The sequence below is a fragment of the Chrysochloris asiatica genome, unplaced genomic scaffold (genome assembly GCF_000296735.1).
Source record: "Chrysochloris asiatica unplaced genomic scaffold, ChrAsi1.0 scaffold00325, whole genome shotgun sequence".
NCBI classification, from domain to species: Eukaryota; Metazoa; Chordata; class Mammalia; order Afrosoricida; family Chrysochloridae; genus Chrysochloris; species Chrysochloris asiatica.
The window spans coordinates 113,287-122,501 of record NW_006408843.1 but is presented as its reverse complement, the minus strand read 5'-3'; positions in this window follow the sequence as shown (position 1 = coordinate 122,501).

The window sequence follows — 9,215 nt, the reverse complement described above, 5'->3', positions numbered from 1 at the left end:
CATGTGAAAGTTGGTCAATGAATAAACAAGAACACAGAATAATTGATGTATTTGATTAATGGTGTTGGAGGAGAATATTAAAAGTACCATGAACTGTCAAAAGAACAAACAGATCTGTGTTGGAAGAAGTACAGCCAGAATGCTCCTTAGAAGTCAGGATGGCTAGTCTCTGTCTATCATACATTGGCAATATTATCAGAAGGGACCAGTTCTTGGAGAAGGACTTTATGCTTGGGAAAGTGGAGGGTCAGAGAAAAAGAGGAAGCCTCCCAATGAGATCATTGGGCACAGTGGCAGTAGCAATGGTATCAAGAGTAGTATGGATTGTGAGGTTAGAGCAGGATGGGGCAGTTTTTCTTTCTGTTGTGTATAGACCACTATGAGTTGGTACTGACTTGGCAGAATTTAACAACAACAACACACACTGATAAATGAAAAAAATAATAATAATTAAAATTTCAAAAATGTAAAAGTCCTTCAAAGTATTTGAGGAACTTATATAACAACAATGAGAAAATCATTACAAAGTTTTATTCAATTTTATATTCAATTTGATGCTTGGCCTAGTAGCTGATGTTGTGATTGTTAGCTGCTGTCGAGTGTGCTCCAATTCATAGTGAACTTATGGATCTTCATCATTCTTACAACTACTGTTCTGTTTGAGTCCATTGTTGCTGCCACTGTGTCAATCCATCTCATTGGGGTCTTCCTTTTTTTCACTCAATTTCCACTTATCAAGCACAATGAGACAGGATTAGTGTAGGTATTTTAAGTCAATCTCTTGAAATATTAAAATATATTAAGCAAGGGAGCAGAAAGAAAGACTGGGTACAATATATACCAAAACACATAGAGATCTCTAAGAACCAGAACACAGAAGCTGAAGAGGCAAGGACCTTCTTTAGAAAAAGAGACTTTCCCTATGGCTTCTTGAACTGTTTGAAAATAAATGTTTGTTTGTGAAAGCCATTATTTTACTGTGGTATTTCTGCTATAGCAGCACCAGATCAGTAAACAAGATTCATTTTATAATTAGTGAAACTGATTTGTTCTACTTACTTGTTTGCTGGTAGAGAACAAAGTTTGAGATAAGTGATAATCATCACCTCATTAAGATATTATACTCTTGTTGTTGGGGGAACCCTGGTCCCAAATCCTCATATCCATTTAAGTGATCCTTAGAACTACTCTCTTAGCCTACTTATCTGACCAGTGAGGTTGGCAGAAATAACTATTTATGGTCCCTTCTCTATTCTGGAGTGACTAGTCAACATCAGGAGTCCTTGTGTGGCACTGTGGGTTAATGTGCTGGATTACAAAGTCAGGTTGAACAGCAAGGTTGGCAATTCAAGCTCACCAGCTGCTTCTCAGAAACCCTACACAGGGTCGCTATGGGTCAGAACCGACTTGACGGCACTTAATAAATCAATAGCAGGAGTCTTGGTGTGTCATTGTAGGATAAGCACTGGACTTCTAACAACAAGGTTGGTGGTTCAAATCCACCAGCCACTCCTTGGAAACCCTAGACAGGGTTGTTATGAGTCAATTCTATGAGTTAATTACAATATTAAACAGCAGGCACTTATAAAGTCCTGTTTCATACGAAACTTGTTCAGTTTAACTATTATAATTTATGGGAATATGAGAAAATTTTGGGAAATCATTTGGCTTATAATTCAAATTTTATGATTCATTTTTTTTTAGCCCACTCTGTCAATTATAAAGGTACTATTTTAATATATTAATTGAACTTTCATATACAAATATCTCAGACTCTACCTGACTCCTAACCATTGATTACTTCTTTTACTGTTTGTAGGAACCTATTCCCCCATTGTATTCATTCCATCCCCTAATCTCATCCATCAACTCATACTCACAGTCAGTGTGGCAAAGAGACAATTTACGCATTTACTCCTTATCAGGATATAGAAATTAAGAGCTGAGGGTTATAAACAGAGAGACAGGAGGCATTATCCTTCTTAATCCACTATGCTAGTTTCTACCTATTGCCTTATAAACTTCAAGCCAGGCAACCAGCCCCCACTGTCAACTACTCTATTAAAGTGTAGAAGGTCTCTGTAATGACATTAAGTCATCACCACCCACTCATATTTCATTATAGCATTTGCATTGCACCATGTTTGCTGATCAAAGGTAATGCTGGAAACACAATTAAAACAGTGCAGAAATAATTTGCTTATTATTTTATTTCATTTTTACCCTGAGGAGAACAACATTTTTGCTTCCTAATTATCTCTATTGAATAAGAGAAATAATATATTTGAAATAAATAAACTACTATATAAAATTAATATCTCCTAAATCTTGCTTCCCTTGGATTCTCACATATTAGAACAGAGAATTAAATGGACAACTTTAACTTTTAAACCATTTTAAATTATATATGTTATTGTTAAGTGTCTTCCCATCAGTACCAACTCATAGGGACCCTAAGCACATCAGAACAAAACACTTCCTAGTCCTGGACCATGCTTACAATTATTGTTATGTTTGAGCCAATTGTTGCTTCCATAGAGTAAATCCATCTTATTGGGATCTTCCTACTTTTCGCTGACCTCAATTTTACCAAGCATGATGTCCTTCTCCAGGGACTAATCTTCCTGACAACATGGCCTGTTGTCACATTCCTCTTCATATAATCCAGTTTCTCACATTATTTTCTCAGCATACAGAAAGGATAAGTTTGGTGCTAAGTATGACTCACATACTTTCTGATTTTAAACCATTCAGTATCTCCTCACTGTGTCTGAATGGCTGCCTTTTGGTCTATATACTGGCTTCTCCAGATTACATCAAGTGCTCTAGAATACCCATTCCTCTCTATGTTATCCTTAGTTGTTATGATCCATGGAGTTGAATGCCCTCGAAGAGTCAATAAATCATGAAAAAACATCATGCTGGTATTCTCTACTTTTAGTCAAGATCCATCTAACATCAGCAGTGTACCCCTCATTCCACTTCCTCTTCTGAAACTGGCCAGAATTTCTGGCAGCTCCTTGTTTATGTACTGTTGTAAATTTTTTTTTTTTAAATTATCTTTAGAAAAATGTTCTTGCATGTCATGGTAGTTCAATGGTTTCTGCATTCTGTTGGATCACCTTTCTTTGGAATGGGCACAAATATGGATCTCTTTCAATCAGTTGGTCAGGCAGCTATTTCTCGAAATTCTTGGCATAGACAAGTGAGCACCTCCAGCCCTGCATTATTTTGTTTAAAGCTTTCAATTTCTATTCCATCAATTTCTATAACCTTGTTTTCCACCAATGCCTTCACTACAGCTTGGACTTGTTCCTTCAATATCATCTGTTTTTTTTATCATATACTACCTCTTGAAATAGTTAAACATTTAAAAATTGTAGAAAAGAGCATAACAATTCTTTTTAACACAGGTACGCTGTATTTCTTACACCTTCTTTTGATTCTTCCTGCACCATTCAATATTTTGGCCATAGAATCATTAAATATTGCGAATCAAGGCTTGCATTTTTTTTCTTAAGTTCTTTCAGTTTGAGAAATTTTGAGCATGATTTTCCCTTTTGGTTTTCTAACTCCAGGTCTTTGAACATTGCATTATAATATTTACTTTGTCTTCCTGAGCTGCCCTTTAAATTTTTTTGTTCATCTCTTTTACTTCCTCTTCTTCCAGTTGCTTTACTGATCAGTACAAGACTGCGAACTACAGGATCAACAGTTCAAACTTGTCAGCTGCTTCTCAGAAACTGTTTACTGGGTTGCTGTAAGTTGGAACCGGCTCGATGGCACTTAACAACAACAACAACAACTCTCAAGAACAGGTTTCAGGATCTCTTCTGACACTCATTTTGGTCTTTTCTTTCTTTCTTATCCTTTTAATGAGAGATATAATGTTATTTGTGGTGTCCTTAATGTCATCCCCCAACTTTTCAGGTCTTTACTTTTTAGTGTTTAATGCATCAAACCTGTTTTTAAGATTGTCTCCAAAATCAGGTGGAATAGACTCAAGGTCATATCTTGGCTCTCATGAATTTGTTTTAATTTTTTTCAGCTTCAGCCTGAACTTGCATATGAGAAATGGATGGTCTCTTTCACAGTTGGCCCCTGACCTTATTTTAGTTGATGTTATCGAACTTTTCCATCAACTTTTCCCACAGATGCACTCAATTTGACTCCTGTGTATTCCTAGTGAGGTCCATGTCTATAATCATCGTTTATGTTGTTGGAAAAATATATTGCAATGAATAAGCCATGTTAAATGGCATCTAGTTGGTTTCAACTCATAATGACCCTGTTTCTGAGGAGCAGCTGGTGAACTTGAACCACCAACCCTGCAATTAAAATCAACCTTATAGTCTAGCACATTAACCCACAATGCCAAACCAGGAAACCAAATAAGCCTTGCAAAATTCTCTCATGTGATCTTCAACATTGTTTATATCTCCAAGACCATATTTTCCAACTACCAATCCTTCTTTGTTTCAAAATTTTGAATTCTAATCATTAATAATGCTTAATGCATCTTGATTGCATGTTTGATCAATTTCAAAGATGGTTGCTATTGTCAAGTTGGTTTCAACTCATAGCAACCCTGTACATGGTTTCTAAGGAATGGCTGGTAGGTTTGAACTACCTTAATTGTAGTTAGTAGTTCAGTGCTTATCCTATAGTACCATACAAGGACTCTTGGAATTCTTCAATTTCATCATCACTTAGTGATTGGTGTATAAATTTGAATCATAGTGAAATTAACAGGTCTTCCTTGTATCACTGGCGGTAGTAATTGTTTGCCACTGAGTTGGTTCCGACAATGCCACCCTGTATAGGGTTTTGAGGCTGTAAAGCTTTGTTGTTGTTGTTATGTGCTGTGTTATAGGAGTGGAAAAGCTCATCTTCCTCCCATGGAGTGACTGAAGATTCAAACTGTTGACCTGTGGTTTGCAGTTCAACTCGCAACCCACTATGCTACCAGGGCTCCTTGGTCTTACTTGTAGGTGGATATTATATCACAGAGAACATTGCACAGAGAGATATTGAAATGTTGTTTTTGATGATGAATGAGATGCAATTTCTTTTCAATTTGCAATTCCAGTATAGTAAACAATATGATGATCTGATTTAAAATGGCCAATTCCAGACTATTTTAGCTCACTAATGCCCAGGATATCAATCTTTTATGTTTTCCATTTCATTTTTGACAACTTCCAATTCACCTAGATTTGTACTTTGCACAGATTCCACAATCAGATGATTAATGGGTGTTTGTTTCTTCCATTTTAGGATGTGCCACATTAGTAAATGAAGTTCTCAAAAATTTTGTTCCAATCACATCACTAAGGTTAATGCTACTTCTTGTTGTTGTTAGGTGCCATCAAGTTGGTACCAACTCATAGCGACCTTATGCACAGCAGAACAAAACACTGCGTGATTCTGGACCACCTGACTACTATTGCCACACTGGAGTCCATTGATGATGCCACTTGGCCAATCCATCTCACTGGGAGTCTGTCTCCATCTTTTTCTCTGACCCTCCACCTTACAAAACATGATAGCCTTCTCCAGCGACTGGTCCCTCCTGACAATATGTCTGAAGTAAGAGAGATAAAGTTTGGCCATCCTGGCCTCCACGGAGCACTCTGACTGCACTTCTACCAAAATGGATCTATTGGTTCTTTTGGCAGCCCATGTAGTAGTTTGTTACTCCTTCTTCCTAGTCTGTCTTTGTCTGGAAGCTCTTCTGAAACCTGTCCACCATGGATGACCTGGGTGGTATTTAAAATACCAGTGGCATAGCTTTCAGAATCACAGCAACTCACAAGCCACTACAGTATGACAAACTGACAGACGAATGGTGGTAATACTACTTAAAGGAGGTTAGCCCTTCCCCAGTTGTATTTTGAGTGCCTTCCAACCTGAGGAGCTCATCTTTGAGCACTGTTTTAGACTATACTCTGCTTCTATTCATAAGTCTTTCAGTGACTTGCTATACAGAAGTGGTTGGTCTCTCCTTCTTCTTAGTCTGCTTTAATCTAGACTGTCAACTGAAACCTGTCCAACATGGATGACCCTGCTGGTATTTAAATACCATTGACAAAGCTTCCAGCATTGTAGCAACACACAAGTCACAACAGTAGAACAAACTGATTGACAAGCTGCAAATATACAAATACACATATTTAATATATTATATTAAATATATTATTTCATATGTTAAACTATTTCTTAGTCCATAAAATATTTTAGTTCTAAAAGCCAGGCTGTTTGTTTGAAATGCAAAGTTAATTTTTTTCTATATCCCTAAAATCTTTTTTCCATGCTGTTGTTGTTGTTGTTGTTAAGTGCTGTTGAGTTGGTTCCTACTCATAGTGACATTGTATAGAGTTTCTAAAGAAAGAACAGCTGTGAGTTTGAACCACTGACCTTATGGTTCAAATCAACCTTGCAGTCCAATGTTTAATAACACAGCACCACACCAGGAGTCCATAGTAAAAGAAAATTGTTGAAATCTGAGCTAAGAGATTTACTATTGCTAGCTTTATGTTTTGATGTACTTATTGTGATTTTCAATGATACAATGTTGTTGTTAGATGCTGTTGAGTCAATTCTGACTCATAGCGATCCTGTGTAGGGTTTCCAAGGAGCAGCTGGTGGGTTTGAACTGTTGACCTTGTGGTTTGTAGTCCAGTCCTGATCCTACAGCAGCACACTAGGTCCAAATGATATAATAAAATTATTTATGCAGTACTAGTAGTCAACATTATGCTCCATGTATATTTTGCCATTTTATAATGCCATCATTGTTCTTCTTCAACTATACCCCAATACAGATATACGTCAAAGTAAACAAATCAGAAACTTAGTATTTAATATTTCATTCCTTTGTTAATTTCCATATAATTTTCAAAAAATAGTTTGCTTTTGTTAATGTTGATTTTTACAATTGAACCTAGTTATATAGAGCTCCAATCACTTTTGCTCTGCAACAAAAATGTTCCTCCATGTGAGAAAGGGTACATCTAATTCATTCTTAAACAACTACGCAATCTTACATGGTGTGGGTTTATTTTTTCACTCTTTGTGCAGAACCATAAGAGTTTGAACCTTTTTTAGTTTGTTTAGATTGTCAGAAACAATTGGATGACTTGGCTGATATCTCTGTAAGAATTGCATCTTTGAGGGCTATAAATGACTCAAAGTGATGTAAGAACCTGGACCCATGTACTCTTATCTCAATGCTACACTTGTGTTTTTTCATAAGTAATTTTTATAATAATTCCGTCAGGGTATGATTCTTTGGAAGACTATTCCTTCTATTCTTTGCTAAATAATCAGTAGACAATCCATCATTCAATGTTATGTAAAATTGGTCTAGACTTGCATTCTACATTATATACCTCATTATACTAATATCAATTTTAATGTGTTTGAAATTATTGTAAAATTAAACAATTTTACAATACCTATAACTAAGTAATTACTATGAAATAAAATGTCATATATCAAGAACTCATTCAGCCAACAATATACACAAAGCACTAATAACTTTATGACTTGATGAATGTGACCATGTTAACTATAACCACATATACATATGCAAGGTCAATGAGAAGCAATGGAATTAAATCTCAGTTCCTGAATGTATGCCAGAGTGGCAAAGCAGTCTAGAGATAATTCATTTTAACAGTCACCCTTTAGAAGAAGAAATGCAATTCTAGAGAAATAAAGTGAATTGCTATAAGTTACATGATCAGTTTTTGATACATCAAAACTAGAATAGACATCTTAAAACAAATCTGTCTTTTTTTCTCTATACCTCACCAAGCCCATTCAATAGTTGTTATTGTGTAAGTTCCAACTTTGTGTAAACTTATACACAAAAGAATGAAACACTGCCCAGTCCTGCATCATCCTCACAATTGTTGTTAAGCTTGAGCCTATTCTACTGCCACTATGCCAATCCATCTTGTTGGAGGTCTTCCTCTTTTTTGCTGACCCTCCACTTTATCAAACATGATGTATTTCTCCAGGTATAAGTCCTTCCCGATAACAAATCTGAATGAAGAGTCATCATCCTGGCTTCAAAGGAGCATGCTGGTTGTACTTCTTTCATAACCAATTTGTTTTGGTAGTTAGTCCATAGTAATTTTAATTTTCTTCAACACCATAACTCAAATACATTTAATTCTTCTATGGTCTTCCTTATTCAGTATCTAACTTTCACATGCATATGTTGTTGTTATTGTTAGGTGCCTTTGAATCAGTACTGACTCATATCCACCCTAGGCACAACAGAATGGAATGTTTGATCCCATGAGTGAGTGCCTCCAGTGCTGCCTTAGTTTGTTGAAAGATTTCAATTTGTATTCCATCAATTCCTGGAACTTTGTTCTTTGTTAGTGCTTTCATTGCACCATGGACATTTTCCTTCAGTATTATTGGCTCTTGATCATATACTGCACTCACTCATCTATGTCAAGAAATTTTAGACAACTATGTGACCAATTGATTGGAAAGGATCCATATTTGTGCCCATTCTAAAGAGAGGTGACCCAACAGAATGTGGAATTCATTAGACAGTACCTTTAATATCACATTTGTTGTTGAAAGATTTCAATTTGTATTCCACCAATTCCTGGAACTTTGTTCTTTGCTAGTGCTTTCATTGCACCATGTACAACAAATCACAACAACAAATCAGAAACTTAATATTTAACATTTCATTCCTTTGTCAATTTCCATATATTTATAATTTTCAAAAAATAGCTTGCTTTTGTTAATGTTGATTTTCACAAGTCAGCCTAGTCATATAGAGCTCCAATCACTTTTACTCTGCACCAAAAATGTTCCTCCATGTGAGAAAGGGTATATCTAATTCATTCCTTAAACAACTATGCAATCTTACATGCTGTGGGTTTATTTTTCACTCTTTATACAGAACTATTAAGAGTGAGGATGTGAGGAACAGTTAGTAAAATTCTTCAATTTCATCATCACTGGTAGTGATTGGTGCATAAGTTTTAATTATAGTGGTAATAACTGGTCTGCCTTGTTGTTGTTGGTGTCAGGTGCCATCGAGTCAGAACCGACTCATAGCGACCCCATGCACAGCAGAACGAAACCATGTCCGATCCTGGGCCAACCTCACTACCGCTGCCACACTTGAGTCCATCAATGATGCCACCTGGCCAATCCATCTCTTTAGAGGTCTTCCTCTTTTT